This window comes from Lonchura striata, chromosome 12, assembly GCF_050655825.1.
Source record: "Lonchura striata isolate lonStrDom1 chromosome 12, ASM5065582v1, whole genome shotgun sequence".
NCBI lineage: Eukaryota > Metazoa > Chordata > Aves > Passeriformes > Estrildidae > Lonchura > Lonchura striata.
Window position 1 is genome coordinate 3,235,504 of NC_140714.1, and position 23,228 is coordinate 3,258,731.

General features: G+C 43.0%; 2 long non-coding RNA genes across 2 annotated transcripts in view; one reads left to right on the forward strand and one right to left on the reverse strand.

Annotated features, from left to right (window-relative positions):
* The window catches only part of LOC146766221 (uncharacterized), an 87,833-nt gene that overhangs the window by 39,553 nt on the left and 25,052 nt on the right, over positions 1-23,228 (reverse strand). The window lies entirely within an intron of this gene.
* Positions 5,678-21,923, forward strand: LOC146766222 (uncharacterized). Its single transcript, XR_014958096.1, has 3 exons — positions 5,678-10,215; positions 14,031-14,078; positions 21,249-21,923. It is a non-coding gene; the product is annotated as an uncharacterized LOC146766222 (long non-coding RNA).

The window sequence follows — 23,228 nt, forward strand, 5'->3', positions numbered from 1 at the left end:
TTAGGATTCTAGTTTAGGGGCCCAAAGGGGACAAGCTGGAGGAAATTGGGTGTGCCTTGTCCTTTTTCTCCTTCTTCATGCCCTCCATGTCTCACTGTGGTGTTGGCATTTTTCTGTTGGTTCAGGCTGGGGACACACTGTCCAACGTAGGTGACAGATATTGGCACGTTCTTGTAAATGCAGCCCAGGGAGTTTCTGGTATTTAATGTTTGTCACATCCCACTGAGGGCAGAGCCCCACACGCTGCCCTGCAGGACAGAGCTGGGCAGGGCAGCAGAACATGTGAGAGATAAACAGAATAAACAACCTGGAAACCAGCACAGACCAATGATGGCTTCTGCTTTGGCAGGGGGCTGAAAGACAGAGACTCTCTACAATCTCAGAATCATCAATAGCTCAGATTCTGACAGATGTTCACGTGGTGCTGAGGTTCCTCCACCAGCCCTGTTCCTGCCCTGCCTCCCCCACTGCAGTTGACGTGCTCATTATTTGAGCTGTTAATTTTATGGCTGCATTAAGTGATGCCATCAAAGCACGTGGGGCTGTGGTTGATTGAATGATTGATTTTACACAGTTGTCTTCCCCCTGCATGGCTGAGGGCTTTTATTTGGGATTAACAAACCTCACCATTTTGCGATTCCACTTCACGGCTCCTCAGCTCCTTTTCAACTTCTCTACCTTACGTGAACTTTATGGGGCAAGGATCCTGCTTAGCCAAATCCAAATAAAACTTCTAAAGAAAAACAGGAAAAAGCAGCAGCCTATAAGAGATCAGAGGCATACATACATTTTTAGGGCCTAACAAAAAAACCCTACAGACCACATAAACCTTGAGGCATGACACCCCAAATTCTTTGTCTCATTTTTAGTAAGAAGGCAACTTATTTTGGTAAATATTATAAAATTACAGACACCAGATCCAAATATATATATACACACACACACACACACACACACATATATATATATATATATGTATATATATATGTATATGTGTGTGTGTGTGTGTATGATGTAAAGTATCTTGCTAAAACTAGACGAGACAAGGCTCAAGAGCAACCAAAAAAATGTCACGGGTTTTTGTTAATCTATTACTGATATTAAAAGAAAGATAAAGGAAAGTAAAACACACAACTAATTAGTAATGTGGTTTTTCAGGAGCAAATACCTAAAAGCTGTCCTCATTCCAGAAGAATTTAACATTTTGGATTCTCTCTACCTAAATTGACACAAGATTTTAAAGTATTTACATAACTGAGCTGCAGTGTTCCATTTAGATTATTGCCGGGATGATTATTTTTTCAACACTCTTAATAAAAATAAAATAATTCGATATCAATTGCATTTTTAAAGACAAATCTTCTTTGATCCTAAAAAGTGATGGCAGTAAGACAAGGTCTGCCAAGTCCTGAACCTGCAGCAAAGATGTGAGATCTTGGCAAAATGAAAGTACAGCAGAGAAGCAGCACTTAAAAAATCCTTAAAATTGGAGAGCCATAAAATGATAACCCATAAATAAATGAAGGATTGGAGGGCTGCACAATCACCTGTTTGGAGTGTGCAGAAAGCAATGCCAAGTTTTATGGACATTAGAAAACTTTGTACTGCTCATCCAAAAATAAAGCAGTGCTTGGAAAAAATCTGCTCCCGAGTCCTCGGAGAATTTAAGGGTAGAACAAGCTGCTATCTTGAACAAAGATAAATAAGACATTTTGTATTGCTTCTCAATTATTTCAGGCTGAGGATCACAATGTGGGAAAGAGAAAATGTCAAGCAGAGATAAAAGCAGAGCAGACACTGATAGAGGAACATGGATTTCAGCCCCAGGAGCTGCTGCCTTAATGCCCTGGGATCTGCCCCCATCCTTGCAGATGTAAAGGAGTCACATGTTTGGTCCTGACAGGGAGAAGGGACAGTGGCAAAGAGCACAGAGCTGTCCCGAGGCTGGGGGGAGCAGGCGGAGGCAGCACTGCCTTTCCTGAGCACTGATGGGGCTGGAACATGGACAAGGCTTGGGATGTCCAGCCTGGTGCTCCAGGAGCTGGGAGCCACCAGCCAGTTCACCCAAGGAACATCCAAACCCAAACCCACCAGGTCCAGACAGCGCTGAGCCTGCCCTGACACCAAACCTGAGCTCAGCATCCTCCCCGGGCTGGATCCAGGATGGTCCTGGGGACAGCAGGGCTGGGTTGGGCCAGCTGGGACACCAAGTGTGACCTGAGGAGCTGCTGCGGGGCCAGCAGCCAGCCCTGAGCAGGGAAAGGGGATGAAAGGGTGGATGCAGAGTGCAGGGAGCTCACTGCTCCTCACATCACGGAGCCAAGACCTTTTCTTGAGAGACAAAAAGAGGGAGGGAGGATCAGTGGTGTGTTACAGCAGAGCTGCCTTCAGCTAATAGCTCAGCAATTTGGGTTCTGTTCTCTCTGCTGCTGGGCTCAAAATATCTCCCGTTTCCCAAAAGACAGCCCTGGCTGCCAGCCTGCAGGCTGTGCTGAAGCTGTTCCACTTTGGAGAGGACGACTAAAGATTTGTTGTGCCACCTAGAGTGAATTTATTTTGCTTTTTTTCTTATCGTCTTCATCTGGCCCCTCAGAGCATTCACCCAGGAAAGAGAATACACGGGGTCCCAACCAGTGCTCCAGTGATTATTTAAGTATATTAAATGCTCATTAGGTAAGGAAAAATCAACGAATATTCACCAGGGCATGGGCTAGAGAGGAGGAAGGAAATCAAATTATTAATTAAAAGGGGCATTTCTGAACAAGGTATAAAGAGAGACCTTTCTCTCTGTGAGAGAAAGGCAGCAGCACTGATGAAGAGGAACAAAAAGGAAGCAGGAGATGTGAAAATTTCTGTGACTAAAATAGAAAGGAGAAGACATGGAAAGAAATAAAAGGGAGAATGAGGAATCTGAGCGTGATGGAGTGGAAAATGTGAGTGAGCAGAGTCGAAGCGGCGAAGTCAGGCAGAGCCAGAAGCACCTGGGCAGCTCTGGTGAGTGGGACAGGGAGGTGACACCAGGAGTGCCCCTCAGCAAGGGCCACTCACCCAAACACAGGGCAAGAACAGGCTCCTTCTGCTTTGGGCTAGGAAGCAAACACTCTTTACAGTCTCGAGGTCACCCTGACCTTCTGAACCCCGAGACATCAACAGCTGGGATGTATGGGATGTATGGGATTCTAGGATGATGAAATGATGGGATGCTGGGATGCTGCTGCCTCCTCCCTCCTCCAGAATCCAAGGCCAAATGCACACTGTGCATCTTCTGACCCACAGAGAGAGTTCCCTCAGCTCCAGAGAGAGCTCAGTGCTGCGAAGTTCTGGCAGTGCTAAGACAGCAAGGGAGAGGTTATACACGAGCTTAGGCTGATCCAGTTCACCCAGGTTCTCACATCTGCTGGACTGATGGTTTGAAGGCAAGCTTGCATTCCTGCAAGCCTTTTAAACCTCTTTTTTGTCTAATCTTGTTCACACAGAATCCACTTTATCTTCTGATTATACTCCTTAGCCTATAAAGACTCTGCACAAGTACAGTCCTAGTAGTAAGGCATAATATTAACAGCATGCACAACCTTGCCCAGTACTGAACTGCTCCATCACAGTAATTACTGACACAAAAGTGCTTGATCTAGCTGAATAAAGTCCATGTACATTCACCAGGAACAGAAATCACAGCTGCTAAAAGTCAGATGCATAAAAGCAGCATTAGGGGGAAAAAATGCAGATTTGTGGAGAGGAAAAAAAAATCTATTGTTGCTGATTTACCCATGTACCAATCTATTTTTGCCTCTAAACTGAAAGAGGGTTTTGTTTGGTGACTGACACATATTTGAGTCACATCAGAAGGGAGAGAATAATCCCCACCTGCTGTCATATTGTTCTCCAGCTGATTGTCCTCTTGATCTGTAGTGCTCATATCACAGCAGGGAGCACACGAAAAGGGAGTTGGACAGGCAGGAGAGATGTGCTGGAGAGAACAGTCAAAAATGCACAGAATGGCCTAATCAGCAGAGAGAAAATCAGGCTGTTGGCAGGAGGGGGAAAGAGAAATGAAGCAAAAAAACAAAAGAAGAAAATTTTGTTGGGTGAGACACAATAACCAGAACCCCACACTCATGGACACAGATCCTATGCCCCCCTTGCAACCCACACACCTCAATTTCTGTGAGCAGAACCATTCTCCAACAAAGCCCACGACAGCTCATGGTATAAGACAGCCCAAAAAATCCAGTTGTGACAGATACAAAATGTATTTAAGGCAGATTTTCCAAGCTCTTTATCCTGCTGCTTGAGAAGTCCTGTCCTGTTCCCAGGGAGTTCACAGCAGCCCCAGCACTCGGGGGTGGAAGATTTAAGTGCCTTTTCCCCAAAGCAAGAGCTGCCTTTGGGCCACGTTTTCACAGATTAGTTGTTTGTACAAGTGAATTGCTTTTTGAGATGCCCTGGTGCCTCTGGGATCCCCTGGCACGGAGTGTGAGCCCAGCTCTGTGCCAAGGCACTGCTGCAGCCCAGAGCCCCCAGCCCCGCTGCTGCCACACCCAGAGCATCAAAAACGCCGAGTTAAAAACCCAAAATGTAAAATTTATGCTCTCCCTGCCCGATTCGAGCTGTTTTGACAGAAGTCCAGGCTCCATCACAACGTTTCATTCATCCCGAGGTCTTTAATGAGGAAGACTCATTAGCATGTAGTCAAACTCAGGTTTCCCCACCTCGGAGCACATCCCAACCTTCCCTGCTCTGTTACCTGTGCACAGCTTCTCATTAAATATGACACAGATTTGTTATGTTGCTGAGCTGGCTGCAAATTGAACTTGTCATAGTGAAGTGCATGTTTTCCAGTTCTTCATCTCTTTGGTTCCTGTTGCTATAGTGACCATCAGAAATCAGAGCCTAAAAGGCAAAGAGAAAGGAGATTCTTTCTCTGTTTAAATAGCACCTTCCATCTCTAACTCCGGCAGATTCTCTCGTTTCAGCTTTACTTGTTAAGATAACCACACAAAGGAGCTGAGCTCCTCCAGCTTTCAGGGTCTCATCCAAATCTGCTGAGGCCAAAGGCAGCATTTTCAATGGCTTCAAGGAGCTCTAGATCATGCCTGTATTGCCTCAAAGACTAATTCAATACAGATTTGCAGCACTTGGCAGTTTGTTTTAGCTTAAACCCCTCAGTGTAGGAATATGCTGATGTCCTGCTGCAGCAGTGACTGATGCCTTGAGGAGAATGGGTCATCCATCCATCCATCCATCCATCCATCCATCCATCCATCCATCCATCCATCTATCCATGTGGAAGAGGATTTACAGTGACTTCTGTGAGCCAGAGAGAAGTTAGAGAAGAGGATCCATGTTTACCCCTGAAAGAATTTTCTACCAAGGTCATTGACACAGAAACCAAGAAAGGATAAATAAGAGAAACCTGCAACTGCCTGTTCCAGGGAGCACTTAGTTTGTCTCTCGTGACCAATGAGTGAACTTAAGAGTTTCGTAAGAATGTATAAAAAGCATGCATGCTATAATAAAACCAGGTTTGAAGCCTTCTGAAAATGGAGTGTGTTGCTTTGTATTGTGACCATTTCATCCACCATCCATCCATGGATCCGTCCATCATCCACCATCCCTCATCCATGGATCCATCCATCCATGGATCCATGGATCCATGGATCCATCGATCCATCGATCCATCCATCCATCCATCCATCCATCCATCCCAAGGACAAAGCCGGTGCTGACTCTACCTTGTTTTCACATGCCCTTTTCATCTCCTGAAATTATGTCCTCTTCCTTCTCCCCCTCCTCTGCCAATGCTCCAGCCCAGAACACAAAAGGCAGTCAGAAATATTCCTGAGTCATGTAGGAAACGCTCCATCTAAACCAACATCTGGCATTCTTAAAGTCTGTGTTTTAATGCTTTGGGATACAAAATCATAGGCACAAATTCCCTTGCTGATGAGCCCTCCACTTCCCCACATCCCACCTGCAATAAATGCAAGCTGTCAACATCACACCCTGCAATTTACTCACACTTGCAGTTTATGGAAATATTAAAAATGAAATGCCAAACAGATGTTCAACAGACCTGCTATGATAAGAAAACAAATTAGAAGTTATGAAACTAATGTCTTCTTAAGGGAGGAAATGCAAAGTGCTTGAAATTCAATAAGTAAAAAATGTGGAAATTAAAAGTTGTAACTTTTTAAAAATTGGTCAGAATCACAGGATTCTGCAGGGAAACACCCAATTTCTTGTCTGACAGCAGGTGGCAGCAGGATTCCCACCACAAATTCCAGATTTGGAATGACATCCCCTGGATCATATTTGAACATTCATCTATGCCCTAAGGTTGTTTGGTGAGTGAGCTGACAGAAATAAACTTGGGCTGAGCACATCTGAATTTTCACAGCTGCAATCCACTTAGCTGCCAATGGAAGTTCACAGTGCAGGAGCTGAAAGTATTTGGTATTTAACAATTATTAGTAATATCACTTTTTGCCCATTAGAAGCCCAGAATTTGCATCAAACATTCAAAAGTCTCTGTTGCTGTTACATCGCAGCACTCAGGGTGCATGGGCCTGAGAAACCTGGGAATTTAGAGGTGAAATATTTCCATCAAGTATCACAAAAACATTGGTAGGAATTCCTAGAAAATATATGAAGCTGCATTCTGTAAACCCAGAGCTATTTCAGGAAATCCTTTGGAAAAGGGATGCACAGAGAACTGAGATGTCTCTGATAAAGCATCACGTGCTGGCCAGACTGGCTCCCACTAAAGCCTTATTGAATTTAGGGCTGCTGAGAAAAAGCAGGAAAAAATTATTATTGATGACACAAGGCTTTGAAACATTTAAAGGAAACCCTATTCTTATTTATTCCACAATGTTACCCATGGAGCAAGTCAGACATAACTGAGAGAGCTTCTTATTGATCTGTTAACTGAAATGCAATTAAAGAAAATATGGTTTAAGGTATTGTGGAGGTAGGTTTATTTTATTATTTTCTTTTCATTTTTGTACTTAGCCTGTTTCTTAGGCTTATTCTTCAAAGCTGCTCAAAATAGGGAAGAATTGTAGCATTAATGGGAGCACTAATGGATGGAGCAACAGGAGTTAAAGGATAATAAAGACAGAAAAAGAGAGTTGGCAACCATGCCAGGACATCCAACTGTGGCACAGCTGACCAAAGGTTGCAAGAGACCCCAAATGATGACCCAAAGCCCACTGAGGCCAAGATAATGCCAAGGTTTGAATGAAACCCATGAAGAATAGAAAGTCTGAGGAGCAGAAGGCCAGAGAGAACTGGCCCTCAGCAGCTTTGACAGAAAATATTTGAAATTACTTAAACCTGTGAAGGATTTTATTTTTTTCATAAATATTATTTGCAGGCTTAAATAAAAGAATTCCATCAAGGTAAGAGGCAATTCCCTCCTCTGTCCCCCTGCTTTTAAAGGATGAGATCCAAGTCATGAATATTACAGTGACTTAGAGATTCATTTACACAATTTTACTACTTTGGACAAAACACAGCCACTTTCCAAGCCCGATGAAATATTGTTATCCACATAATTCATTTTGTGCAGCTTCAGCAAGGCGTTTGGATTTGTGTCTGTTCCCATTTGGGGGTAAAATTGAATTGGAAATTCACGTGTGTGCCACGTGGATGAGGCAAGTCTGAGGATCAGGAAAGCATCAATTAAATTCCCCTCCGAGCCCGAAATCCAATCCCAGTGGGGAGGCCTTGGAGAGGGTCCCCATTGCTGTGACAATTGAGGACAATGAGCCAGAGGTGAACACAAGCTCATTTCGAGAGATGACAATGAAATTTAGATCTGTTTTATTAATAGTGTGAGCGCTGATTGCTGTGCGCAGTAATAGGAGGCAGCAGAGGAATTTATGCTTTAGGCTTTGATAACATGGACTTATTAAGGATGTTATTGATTAGAGGGAAATTAGCAACTGGCTGATTAACTCATCCCTCATCTTCCCTTTCCTGTTGCAGCGAAGACCATGGAAGCACTGTCGGGTTGCTTGTTCTCATTTCTGACTCTGCCTTTCAAAGAATTTGGATTTTTTGGATATTTTCAAAAGCTTTTTTTGAACAAGTGTCCAGGTGCACTCATTTTTTCTGGAATGTGCTATCCCACCTACTCCTTACACAAATGCACACTGGAAAGTTGCTGGGAACAATTAGAGAAACTCAAAAGAATCCCACAAGCTGTTCTCATAAAATTGTGAGTGAAACAGGCATCATGAGTGAAACAGGCACCCCAAATTCAAAGTTTCTCATCTATTCCACAAGAATTATTTCATCCCCATTCCAGCACTACCTGTAGCAATACTGATTAAGGAAGCACTTAAGGAAATAATTCAGAACACAACTAAGATGCAGATCTGGAAAATATCAGATTAAATGAGGAGGATGATGTGGGCCTCAGGTTTCCAGCAAAGTTTCCATACACTGGCTGTGACAACAGCTTCATTTGATCTCAGGGTTCATTTTGCCATAAATAAAATACCACAGAGGGATGGGGCTGGTGATGTCCCATCCCTGGAAGTGTCTAAGGCAAGGCTGGATGGGACTGGGAGCGAGTGGGACAGTGGAAGGTGTCCCTGACCATGGCAGGGGTGGCACTGGATGGGCTTTAAGGTCCCTCCCAGCCCAAAATTTCTGGGATTCTGTGAAATGATCATGTCCATCCACCCCCTCCCAAATATTTGGAAAGAAAGAGAGGAAGGATGAAGCATGATGAGGACTGGAATCACCATATTCAGGGTTATTCTATTCAGCAAAATACATCTGGAAGCCTAAAAATAGCTTTAAATCACACTCCCTCCCTCTGTGATCCCCAGGCAATTCTTCTGAGAGCCACACCTCTAGGTCAGGAATGGCATTTCTCACCAATTGACCCAGGAACTGCAGGGCAGCTGGGCTGAAAATAAAAATGCTTCAAATCAGTCACTCTTGTAGGAGATGCAAAAATTCAAGGATAAGGCTAGCAGCAGCCAGATGGATGAAAAATTACACTTGTAAAAAAAGCAGAACAGGACAACCAAAACCTCCCTGGCAGAGTATTTTTTTGGGTTGTTGTTGTTGGGTAATTCTGACTAATCAAAACAGAAGTACCAGAAATCTGTCAGGATTCACATCTTGTTTAAAAACTGCAAAGAGCCATTTACTAGTGCTGGAACTCAACATTTCAACACATCTGAAGCAGAGCGCTGCAATTTTCCAATCTGAAAATATATTCTTGAGATTTTTACAACACTCTGGGATAATATCAGCTAAAGAGGCAACACTGGGAAAAACATTACAAGTTCATGCATCTTCAGTGGTCTGAAATGAAGGTAGAGCTGGAAGATAATTTGTTCTCCAGGAGGAAAATGGGGTTATTGTAGGGGAAAACCATGCAAAGTTATAGCTTTTCACATCTTCCTGAATAGCCAATTTCCACCCAGCACTTCTCAGGTACAGGATGCAATTCACAGAAAGGAGATGCCCTGAGCAAGAACAAAATATGTTGTCAAAATTCTTTTTTTCTTATTTGCATTAATGCCTTGAGCAAGCAAAGCATCTCTTCATAGAAATATGGAATTCCTGATGTTGGAATGGACTTTAATGATCATCCAATTCCAGCCACCCATGCTGCCCAGCCAACCTGGCCTTGGATGGAGCCAGCCCCTCTTGGACATTCAGATTTCCTGGCATTTGGCTGCATGGCTGGAAAAAGGATAAATATGCTTAAATTAAAGACTGTATCACGAGAAGGAACAGAGTCACAGGACAACCTCAACAGCACCAACCCAATATCAAAACTTGTTATAAGCATCAAGCTTCTCTGCCTGAAAAAGGGCTGAAATCCTTGCTCTAAAGGAGCTTACATAATTCGGAGTTACATCCACAGCTCTACCTATTTTTATCTCAAAGGTGCAGGCTTGTTCTCAGCGAGGAACTTTCTGCAAAATTCTCCATTTGTTGCTTCAACTTGACAATAAATGCTGATTCCTCTCCCCCTCTTAGCACACACAGAGTTAGATAATGTCTGTCACACGCCCTGTTTCCAGCTTCTTTTCCTTTATTTTATTACAAGCACCACAAATTCCAAACACTGAAGTGTTCTCCCCTTCAGATTAACTCTGTACCTGAGCCATGCCCGCTCAGTAGGAAAATCTCAGCTTTCCAGCCCCACAACCCTTGGCAATATAAATCCTGCAGGATCATTTTGAGGTAAGTTAATTACAGACTTGAATTTTAAATGCCTGCTTCATGTTCTTCTCCTTTGAGTCAATAATTCTTGCGGACTGCACATCATCCTGTCACGCAGCCAGGCTGCTGGATAAAAACTCCTGTTTGCTGGAAACCTTTTGGCATTCCCTGCCAGTGGTTTAATACTTGAATATTCCTGTTAATTTGCACATTCTGACCTGCAGCAATGGAGATATTTGATCACTCCAGCGGCAGCTCTTGTGTAAAGAGTGTTTTTTGCTCTGCTTTAACATATGCTAATAATGATATCTGTGCTGGCGCTTCCTCGAGAGTTTTTAAGGAGAAAAGTCAGACTCGTCATCAGTTTTTCCACACCTGGGACATGCAGACATAGGCACAGCACTTTTCCAGCTGTATTTACACTCTAGGATCAGGGATGTGTTTTTTAATTTTAATTCCCTCCAGAAATCACGCTGAATTTTGCAATAGGAGAATAAAGATAGAAACACAGTGAATTACCCATATTTAAAGGGCTTGGAAATTTAAGTCTGTACTGTATTGTGGGGAGAAAAACTTGCTGGTTTTCCCCATGATTGCTCCAATTCCTGCTATCTATGTGAAAGCAAAAATATCTTTAAAATATTGCAAAAACTCTGCATAATAGATCCAAAAGGAGGTGCGATTGAAATCAGTATTCACCACAAATTTTAAGATAAAAAAACCTATGCCCTCAAAGGATCTGAGTGCAAAAATTCCCAATTTCATGGTTGCAAGTGTTGACTCCTTATTCTCAGGGCTCCTGCCCTTGCATGCAGTTGGTATTTATTTTGTGAAATAATATTCATAGAAAATAAGAAGTTCTTTCCTTTTTAAACCTTCTTGCAGCACTTCCAGTTTCTCTCCCACCTTTAACACACTTGTAAATAATATATTTAGCAAAAAAAAAAAAAAACAACTCATTTTTAGTGGGGGTGTAGAACAAGGAACTAAACAACAGGAATATTTTCTTTATTTTGTAATTCACAACATGGGCACTCAACCAAGTGATGGAGGAAAAGTTTAATACCTTTCCCGGAAAAACATGGACTCAGTTACCATGGAAGGCAAAATGAGCAAATTTTTTGAAGGGCACCAAGCAAATAGGTGGAAATTTACATATTCATTTATGTATATATTTTTATTTTTTAAAAAAGACAACAAAGCCTAGGGAACATGGCTAGATCACCATGGACAATAATACATCAAAAACTGACAGAAGGAAGATAAAACACCTGGCCCAGAGCTAAGATGTATTTAAGGACCTTTCTTCCCCCTGCCACAATGTCACATTAGGCATCTGAAAAACCACATTTTGTCACCAAATTGCAGAGATTTCCCTAATGCTGCCAGCTGTAAATGTCTGTGCAGGGCAAAGAGAAATGGAGCTGCTTCAGTGTCAAAGACCACCCAAGGTCAGGGTGGTGGAAAAGTCTCTCCTCCACCCCGAGCTTCCAAAGAAAGGCTCAGCAGTCTCTGTTGTTGGTCTCAGGGCAGTTTATTGCAAGTTATCTCAAAGATTTTCTCCTGGGGCTGCTGTGGTTTGCTCACAGCTCAGGCAGAGGCACACACACACCCTGACATCCTCTCTGACCCCGACTGCTTCTTCTCTCCCACCCAGGGCTGCTGCTGTCTTTTATATGGGACATTACGTGTTACATAGTTACAGTTTTTCCTAATGCCTATTACCTATATTAAATGGTGATTTTCTATCTTTTATATGGGACATTTCGTGTTACATGGTTACAGTTTTCCCCAATGCCTATTACCTATATTAAATGGTGATTTTCTACTCTAAACCAATCTGGGAGTGCCAACATCACCAAGAACATGGAGGTAAGGAAGGAGAAAGAGGGAGGACAGGGCAGGCCCAAATCCCAAATCCATCTTAAAACCTCTGACCCCCATGTACAAAACCAAAACCCCCTTGTACAGCACTCAAAAATTCTTCCCTTTACTTTGTGACTACTTCTACTATAATATCTAAACTCTTATGACTTCTTGTTCTTCCTGCAAGGTTGGTAAATTGTTCCATGGTTCAAACCCAAAATCACAGCTGTTTGCAGCTGCCTGCCAGGGTCTCAAATGCTTCTGACCTGGGCCCGGAACCTCCAAAAATGTCTGAGGGACATTCTGAGTTCTGACACTTCAGCAGAGCATTGTCCTCCCACTGAGAGCAGCCTCAAACCCAGCAGGTTTCACAGCAAACTCCTGCAGTTTAACCCAGGAATTCTCTCAGGATCCCTTCCCTGCTGTCACCTCCCTCCAGTCATTCACACTTTGATCCCTTCTGATCCCTAAGATCCCTTCCAACCCTATCCATTCTATGATTTTTTTTTTAATACCAAAACAACATTTTCTATTTAAAACTCTAAATAATACCCCTCTATTCCATCCTTTAAGCACTTTTCTTTTTCTCCAACAGTTTACCTGCAGAGTTCCACAGAAGTGTCTTCACCAGTAAATAAACACAAGTTTATCTCTGAAACCAACCTATAATTGTAGAGAAAAGACTGATTTTGGCACGTTAACTGATGGGTGCAAAGTTTTTGTCACTAAAATGATTTGTTTTTATCCTATTCCTCCATCCTAATTATCATCTGCCAAGGGACTGAAGGGAATTACTGAGCTGTGATCAGCAGCATTGACCTTTTTGCCTTTTCACTACTTCTGTTAAGTCAGTTAACCCAGGCAGCAAAATTAGAACCAAGACTGACAGTGGAGTAAACACAAGGAAAACAGTGAAAATGGTGGGAAATTACCCTTCTCCCTCCTTCTTTGCAGCATTAAGAGCAGAGCCTCAGCTGAAACCTTGGTCTGCTAAATTAGGCAGAGGTTTGGAAAAGAATGTTCTGATTGTTAATCATGAAATGTGCTGTAATCTTCTTCGAGGCAGCTCTAACCTCCTCAATCAGCTGCATTTTCTTACTTAATTACATGATTTTAAGTACTTCTAAGGAGGTGCTGTCAGTTTTATCCTGGAGTTCTCTTAGACATTCCCCACTGTAGTCATGGTGATGATATATAGAAATGGACAAAATGCCAGAGACCACAGAAAATGTCAGAGCTACAGAACACCCACAACTTGCTCCTTGCCTAGAATTTACTTGGTATTTTTGAGTTAGCTGGAAAGATTCTCTTATAGTGCACTAATGTCCCAAAATAATGAGATTAACAGTAGATGGATAATCTTATTGCCAAACACACACACTGGGGTAATTCCCAGCTCTAGGAGTAGCTCACAAATGTTTGGGGCACCCGTGGCACAAGCAGTGCCTGAGTGTGGATCCCACTGGGATGTATTTCCCTCTGCAAACAATCTGGAACAATCCCTTCCACGCTGCCTGTCCTGGCCTAGGAGCCAGCTCCCATTATTCTGAGTCCTGCAAGCTGCCTTCAGGCTGCTAATTACTCCCTCCTCAGATGCAGGAAATTATTATTACCTGGATATTTATAACCAGCCAATGGAACATTAGTGACAGTGGGGAAAACAAATTATGAATATTTGTTACTTTAGCAGGCTCTCACCAGACCTTCATTTTCTCTAAATATTCTAATATTCTGCCTACCAGCATCTATTTTACAAGACCTTTATTATTGGTGAGCAGTACACTGTGACACCAATCACCTCCTTCAATGCTAACAGAAAGGCTGAAGTACCATGGTCCATATTTGCTCTCCCAGGAGGTTGCTGAGCTCAGCTCCTTGTGGAACACCCTGACTGCCATTCAGCCAAATTTCCTCCCAAAAAAGCCTCCTTAATTTAAACCAAATCAAATATGTTTTTTTTTTTTTTCTAGATGAAGCTACATAACAATCAAGCTCCTGATTTTCAGCTCCTAGCCTAGGTAAGAGTTAAATTTCCTTGGTAAGTCAACAAGTCAAGAGGGTTCTCACTTCATGCCAGCTATAGATCTTATCTTCAGCTCTGGGAATTACCCGAGCTGAATAAATGGGTGAATAGCTCCCATCTTGGGTTTATTTGCCTTTTATTACTGCTTCCCACCAAGTCTGACTCCCATTTCTGCAGTTCACACCTGTAAAAGGGTGGCTGCTGCTCCGACAGCATCTGAGAGCTCCCAGCAGTGGGCTCGGTGTGAACTGCGTGCTCCCTATTACAGGGATTTGGTTATGAGCACATCATTCCTCAGCATCCACAGATGCAGCTGAAATTCTTATCTTTATAGAGTAAGGAGGTCAGCATTTACTGCTGCATGCCCAGGCAGCACTCAGTCCTACAGGCAGAGTTCACCTGTTCATGATTTTTATGGTCTGCAATCCATTTCAGATTGAAACATTGCCATCTTCACAGGGGTCATGCAGACAGTTTTCCTTATGCTGTTCCAAATAGATTTTTGTTGTCTTTTCCTCCCTCATTTTGCCGTGAGCAAAGGTGCAGAACGCCTCGAGGAGCCGTGGAACGGGAGGCAATCAGTTCTCACTTTCAAGGGGTAACAACTCCTTTCTGTCCTCAGAAAAAAGAATTAGTGGGTAGAAATCGAGAACAGAGCCAGGAATTAGATATGGCCACATCAGCTGGGGAAAGAGACCCAGGTAAACTGAGCTAAAGCAGTTGTAGGTGATGATGTCCCATCCATCCCCATCTATCACTGCACACAAATATCCTGGAATGGAAAGCTCTGGAGCCTCTGGAATCACAGCACATAACGTGACCCATTCCTGCTGGGACCAGGGGCTGAAATCCCATTCCCTGCCTGGGGCAGGGCTGTGGGGCCTGAGGTGTCTTTCCCACATCCTGCTGATTGCAGATTTGCTCCTTCCACCTCTCCTGTGGCTCCCAGGGCCATCCTGGTGAGCCAATAATGGACATTCCACCAGGTCCGTATCTCCTGATCCTCCTGTCTCTGAGACAGAAATTATCAGCAAGATTGGACTGCTTGGGATCACCTCATTCCCTTTGGGAATGCAGCTGCTCCCAGTGATGCCTCAGGTTTTAGCATTTATATTTTTCAGGTTCTGTGCTGCTTTAGAGTGTGGGTCTGGGATTTATACCAGGGGATGCTGAGCTCTGTGCACAGAGCAGGGACACAAAACAATTCCTGCTCCAGCTGGGCACCAAGGACAAATGATCCAAACCTCAGCCCAGGAGCACAAACACCGTGGGCTGGAGAGAGAAAAACAAGCAGGGTGGGACTGATGGGCTGGAGCTGGAATGGGACAATGAACTCCAAGGTGCCAATGGAGCAGAACTGATCCCAGGGAGAGCCCCCGGGAGCACTCGTGCATTTTGGGACCATTTTGGGTCATTTGGGTTCATTTTGGGACCATTTTGGTTCATCTTGGGTTCATTTTGGGACCATTTTGGTTCATTTGGGTGCAGCCCTGGCTGGGCTCTGGTGCTGCCCAAGGTGGATCCATGGAGGAGATCCTTGAATAAATCCCTGCTTTATTCTGTGACTCTGCCCAGCCTCTGCTCCAGGCCAGCCTGCACAGGGCATCACCACTGGAGAGCCCAACCCCAGCACAAAGACCAAACAGCTTTTCATCGTGTGGGTGCAGGATTGACAATTAAATCAAAGCAACAACTACAAATTAACTGGTCATTTCCAGCTTTGTGCATAAACACAGTTTTCATTCTGGAGTACTTGTGGGAGTCATGGCTAAATTCTTGCTTTTTTCTGAATTAGCAGAGCTGGCGTGACCAAACCAGATGCTTCAGGACTGAAGATTTCTGTTAATATAATGAGCATTGCATAACATTACAGATTATTTTCCCCTCAGTCCTATTATTATTACTACTATTATTACTATTATTACTATTAGTAGTAGTAGTAGTAGTATTAAAATCTCTCTGGTTTAGGTGGTTTAGTGCCTATCTAGTAGAGATTAGTTTCCAGAAGCAGCAGAATTGTTGGGGAATAGTAAAATCTGGAGTTTGGCATTTATTTCTACATCAACTCAAAATGAGGACATCCTAATTAATATCCATATGTATATTTTATATTTTCATGACTCCTGTTATGTCATGGTAGAAGGAGGAAGCCCCTTCCCCTGGTTCAACAACCAATTCTCATTAAATACTGTAAATAAGCTCAAAGTTAATTCAGGAATTGCTGAATAAAAACCTTACCCACACACACGGCCCTGAGAATTTTCAGAGCATCACCAAGTTTTTGAAATTAGCAGTAAATGCCCTGAAATGCAAGAAATGTTGCCAAATAAAGGAGTTGAAGAGTCACCATGAGATAGAATTTAGTCAGAGTACCTCAAAAATTACTTATTCCATCTACAGCTCCATTTCTCAATTAGCAGATTCTTCTATTTAAATTTGCATAATTAAAGAAGTTGTCTTTACAACTGACAAAATCCTAATTAGATGTCTCAGGTAAGATTAAAAATAAAGCTTTCTTCTTTGTTGTTCTGTAATGTATTAAAATATAATTAGAAATGTATTTATAGTTTGAAGACTTTCAAATTGCATCTCTGCTACTTTTCCTAGAGGCCGTTTTAGAAGTTTAGAGATCTTTTTACACGGTATTTTTTTCATCAGAGAGAACAAATTCTTATTTATCCAAATCAGCCTTTAAGGAAAGCATGAATTATCTTTTCCTCTCTCATCTATTTAAGATTTATTTTGATCACAATCCTCCAACATGTGACTTTTGGAGAAATAAAAGACCAGACATGATTTCTCTGGACGAAAATTGGGTTTAAAAAAAAAAATAGTGAAAATGTTTCCTAATTTCTCGATAGTTCTACCCATTAAAACTGTGCTCTGGTGACAAAAATAGGAATTGGATTTCTGTGCATGGGGAGGGGGGATTGGAAAAATGTTTTAAACCAAAAATGAGTAAAATCTTCAAAGATAAAAAGCAGACACATTCCAGCAATCTGCTACAGTGGTGATAAATTATCTGTTATTCTATAAAATATCTTTACAGTAAAAAGCAAGACTAATCAACTGAATTCTTTAAAATTTCATTTAAAGGAAATTAACCATGCAGTGGTCTTAGTGTATAAACAGTAACCCAGCACTCACAACACTACAGGAAAGATTCTTCTGGAGGTAAAGGTTTGAAACCTCCTCAAATTTAAATATAAGAACTTCATAATAACAGAGAAAATGGCAATGCTGCTGTAAAGTTAATATATTATTATTAATCTATTAATCTATTATTAATAATCTATTAATCTATTAATCCATATAATATATTTTATATATTATATTATATTATAAAAATTGTCTATTGTATTATATTATAATTTCTATTCTATTCTATTCTATTCTATTCTATTCTATTCTATTCTTATATATTTATATTGATTTATATTGTGTTATATATAATTTATATATTATAATATAAAAATATTGGAATTCTCATGTTTTATCGTCTAGAAATCTAAAATAAGACCAGGATTGATGGCCTGTAAGCCATCAGTCTGCACAGTCCAGGGTGGAAATACTTCTATTGAGCTCATCAGGAACACAGAAGAAATTATAGTGTGTTTGGAGAATTCTCCAACTAAATTACAGCTTTCCAGGCCTCCCTACTCGATAGGCCACAATAAGTTAACAATGTGAGATCAATATTTTGTTCTGTTATCTCATTAAGAGATGATAATGCCAGACCCCCTCTAAGTGATCTATTACCTTCTGTTGCCTCTGGAAAATAATCTCTACCAGAGAGGCACCAAAGCAACCTCAGCCAGAGAGATTTGAATAATTGATACACAGGATTTGGGCAAAATAATCTGTAAAATTGCTGTGTGCCCATGAAGTTGACAAAAATGTCACTTCCTGCAGCCACACTGATCTACATGGCAGGGTTTGGGATTTCTCCTGCTTTCCCTTCTTGTTACATCTCTGATATTCCATCAGAACTCTTCAGCTCTCAGCCCTCTTCAGTTCTGCTGAAGTTTTGTCCAGCAGGAATAGGAAAAGAGTTTTGAATAAAGTGACGTGAGGTGATTGCTAAAACCAGCACCCCTAAATGTTGACATGGCCTGGGCAGGGGACACACAGACAGATTTCCTCCTTTTGGGTATCTGCTTATTGTTTTCAAGGCTCGAATTATGGCCAGGCTAATTCAGGAATTGCTGGATGGGAAGCTGCTCACCCCTAAAAAATGGGAGCAATTTGCCAGCACCATCATTCACTCACTCCCATGGTGGAAAGAGCAGGTTCCTTGGGAGCCCATAAAAATCCCACCAAAAACACAATCTCAGCAGCTTTGCTCCAAGACTGACAACTTATGAGCAGTAAGGCTTCAGCCACACTTAAAGCAAGAGGTTTTAGGTCCACTGCCATTGGACTGCCAGATTTTGGGGGCAAGATGATAATTTTGGTGTCTTTACAATGTTTCAGCCTGGTGGTCAGCTCTGATTGATCCCACAGAGGGAAAGAGCAGCCAAAAATTGCTGCCACATGTTAAATCCCATTTGATAATCTGCTTCTTTTCACTAAATACTTGCATTCACTTTTGAGGGTTCTTTTATCCATTTTAAGGATGCTTGTGTGACCATGAACAGCTGTAGAGATGGAAATTCAAGGCCTGTCGAGTCTTTTCTCTCAAGCAAATGGGTATTCCAGGGCAGGTTAATCAAGAGAATTTTCAGAGAATCATGGAATGATTTGGAAATAAACTTAAATCCCATCCAGTGCCACCCCTGCCATGGACAGACACCTTCCACTACCCCAAGCTTCTCCAAGCCCTGTCCAGCCTGGCACTTCCAGGGATCCAGAGGCAGCCACAGCTTCTGGCTGAGCCCCCCCATCCTCACAGAGAAGAATTTTTTTCCTAATATCCAAGCTAAACCTGCCCTTTTCCAGTTTAAAGCCACAAATGAAACTTGCAAATGATATTATCTTCTGGATAAATCAAGAACTTGTGCGTAGAAAAATGTCAATGCATTAAGGGAAAAAAACACAGAAATCTTCCCTTTTTGTGCATGAAGTTGAAATTACAGCCCATCAAGTGTAACCTTCCCTGACTCCTGAGTTTCTGCTTTCCTGCCTTGTTCACACAGGAGCTGCACCGTGAGACTTGTGATGTGTGAACGTGGGTTTGCACAGTGCTCCAGCTGGAAGGGAGAAACAAATCACTTTAGCATTTTTATATTTTTAAATCTCCTGCCTGCTGATGTTCCCTTCCCTCTGGCACGTTTTGTGTTAGAGCTTCATTGTTGTTCAGCTCCTGCTTTTTATTTGCTAATATTACAGTAATCCGATTACAAAGCAGGAAAAATCAGCATGCAGTTGGGGTGGCTAATCACAGCCTGAATGCCAGCTTGTAACTTGGAATACCTGGGAAAAGGCAGTGTGGGGCTGATCTGGAGATAGAAATGGAAAAAGCTGCAGGGTCAGGCAAGCCCAGAGAACAACCAGAATCCTGGTGATTCCATGGTTTTTATGGGAATGCAGACATCAGACTTGCTGATGGGTGTTTCAGTCACTTGCCAGCACAAAGAGTTAATTTCTGCTGCAAAAAATGTTTGTTGTCCCCTTGTCTGAGCCAGAGGAGCCAGATTTGGGGCTGGTGTCCCTCTGCAATGCCCAGAGCCCCAGCTGGGATTGCACCAGCAGGGAGGTGGGCTTGGGCTCCGTTCTAGGGTCAGCCTGGTGCTCCTCACCTGGGATCTGAGCTGAGCACCTGCTGGGCCTGCATGAGACAAAAAAAGCACCAGCAGCACCCCAGAGAGATGGAACCCAGCTGGAGCTGCCTCAGCACCAACCCACAAACCTCTGAGGAGGAGCAGCCAGCTGGGAAAGCTCCAGGCTGCTCCAGGAGCTGAACTGATCTGCCCGGGTGTGCACATGGAGCTGATGGGAGGCCCCAAATCAGGGCTCATTTGAGTGCAGCACTGAGAAATTACCACACAGACCCCACTGAGGCTTAGCTCATCCTTCCCTCTGTGCCTCAGCTTCCCCAGCCCTGAGCCAGGGACAGTCACAGCCCAGCTTTTCAGTCCCTGCTCCTTTGAGCCATTCATATGGCATTTTCCTCGGAGCATCACAACTTGAACATCCAGGAGGGGTGTGATAACACAAATATAACGCAGCAAAACAGAAAACAAAACCTAGCAGGAAGCCCTCATCTTTTTTCCTAAGGCTTTTCTTCTGTTGTGTGTTAAGATTTAAGAGCCAGAGGATGTTTTTTAAACAGTACAAGCACAGGTGAAAAACCCGAGAAATCCAAATTGCCCTGCAATTAGTTCTTCATAAATAGGTGCAATGATCTCTCTCTCATCAGCTATTGATTGACAGCAGCCAAAGCTGATGTGATTTGCTTTGTAAATACTTCAGAACAGAAATAATGAGCATTGCAGGGAAGCAAAGCAGGTCACTCCTGCCTTTAAGAACGATCAGGAATTTTGAGCCATTTAAATGCTGACACAAGAAGAGAGGAGGCACTGGAGGCCTGCACAGAAGCCAAGTCCTTCAGGGATTTTTCTGGAGAGTTTTTATACTGCTGGAGCTCATCACCAAAGAACCAAAAGCATCGTGGAGGCCACTGGATTTAGAGACATCTCTGAGCAAAATTGCAGCATCCAAGGGGATGCACTACAAGCTTTGAAGTGCTCCAGTCCATTTGGAATTTCATTACCAGGCACAGAAAAAGTAAAGATATCATTCTAAAAGTGTTTCAAAACAAGATCTATACTTGCTGGATGCTCCCAAATGTTTCTATTAATAAAAACTTCTGATATTTTGTGCTCAAGGAAACTATAAAGGTCTTTCAGAATCTGTGCAGGGAAGTAGCACAGAAGCAAAAATTCTCTTTTTAGCCCAAAGACAGCCTTCAGAAGAAAGTTCACAGTAAGCAAGAGTATAAAGAGGGACCTACATTTAAAGAATGATTATGCAGCTCCCCTCCTTCTTTAAAGGAAAGGAGTTAATCTCACTTTTTCCTCCCTCAGGACTTTTAAATTATTTTTAAAATTAAATACTTCCACATCATTCTTCAGCCTCCCCTGAGTGAATGATAACGTGGTGTGGGTAACACCAAACTTAGTTATTTTGTTTGCCTCAGATTTACTTCATTTTGCATTTCTTACAGCCTCAGACACCTTTGGAAGACAGGGAGGAAGCTGCCTATGGACAGGACGGGCTGGGAAGCACCAAGGAAGAGGCAAACACAACTCCAAGCAAGTGATCAAAGACATTTGTTCAAACAGAAGTCTTCACCTTATGTGCAAACACTTCTGAAGTGCAAAGTTCTGTCTGGTGGTACCCACTTCCATACACACCCTAATCCAGGGGGCTGGACTGGGAATTCTGTAAGGAGTCAGTGGGGAGAGATAAGGAATTAATTTCCATTCCAAGCATCAGCCCAGCCATATCTCAATCAACACAGCAGCAGCAGCCCCTGCCCAAGCTAAGGACTTGCACACACCCATCAGGAACTGTTAGAGAATTTCTGAGAGAGAGAGGGCAGGATTTATGTCTGGAGTGAGAATTGAGCTACCCCTGATAAGTGCCTTGATGGGGCCTTGAAGCCTTTGATGCAGTGAGAATTCAGTAGTGGCGCAGTCAGAAATTATGTTAAGGTAAATACAAAGTAATAAGCTGAGTGTGAATTAGAGTAGAGCTGCAGTGTGAAAAGCCTGACCACCTTAAGGCAAAGGTAAACAATGTTAGTGTGCCAATCAGAGTGCCTTGTAAACTGTAAACTATATGGAAGTGTATAAAAACTGCCATCTTCTCTGGAATAAAGAGAAAACGTTGCATTAACCATGTTGGTTGGATGTGCATTCTGTCCTGTCCAGCTTTCCCGTTTTACGAGGTCCCCGGCTTTAAGGAATAGGTTTGGATTCTCCTGGAGCGGTCTGCAGGACGTGCATGATGGATGGAATGATGGATGCCTGAATTTCACCCAGACTCTGTATTTACGTGACCCCTGTGCAAAGCCAGCCCCCTCACCCACCCCACAGAACACACAGAGCAGTGCCCTGGAGACAGAGACCACCTTTCACCCCCACAGAACACACAGAGCAGTGCCCTGGAGACAGAGACCACCTTTCACCCCCACAGAACACACAGAGCAGTGCCCTGGAGACAGAGACCACCTTTCACTCAGCAAAGATGCTTCTCACAGGGAAAGGGATTTCTGCCAGCTCCGCAGACCAAAACAACAATCAATAATTTCCTCTATCTGCTCCAGCCAGCAGGGACCATTGCACACCAGCTCCAGCCACCCACGCAGCCACTGTACAACTTCCCCTCTCATTCATGCAAAAAGCAGCCCTTAAGAGCCTTTCACTGGATCAGGGCTCGCTGCTCTTGGCTGGGTTATTTTCTTTGTGTTTCTAAGCAATGCCTTGTTGCCAATCAGTTTGTTTGTTCTGCGGCTAAACTTCACTTTCTCATGCCCGCTTCAGTCCCTGTTTGATCTCTCAGCGTGATTTTGGGCATCTCACTTCCATTTCTTCCCATCCATTTGCATTTTGGCTGCCTTCACTGTCACCTTCCTGACACGCTGAGCTCCTCTCCCTGCTTCTGTCTATTCTACACAATTCCTACAAAGAACAGAAAACAGGGCCGGTATTTGTGTTCGCCTAAAAAAGCAATTCCTTCTGCAGCCACAGCCTTCACATCCCGACAGCAAGTAATCTACAGCTTTCTAAAGCCCTGAGACAGATTGCAAAACCTTAGTTTAACAAAAAAAAAAAAACTTCCAGCAGGGATGAGGAAAGAAGAACAGGAGGGATGCTTTAAAAATGCCCAAAATGCAGCGGTAGTCTGAATGGTAGCACGGGGATGATTTAACATCAATTTTCTCACCCATGTTAGCGAATGTATTTTGAATACGGGACACAGGCACAAAAGGCAGCTCTGCTGTGGACTTATTAATCTATTTTGTGAGGAAGCATCTAGAAAATAGTCCTGGAGGAAGAGATTAGAGAGCAAATCCCGGGCCCTTTGGGGAAGAGCCGCAGTGATCCATTGTCTGCCGCAGCTTTATCTGGAGAAGGATCTTGCAGAAAGCGCCGTGCTCTGCACTGCTCACCACTGCACATCCTGGCAATTTCAGACACTT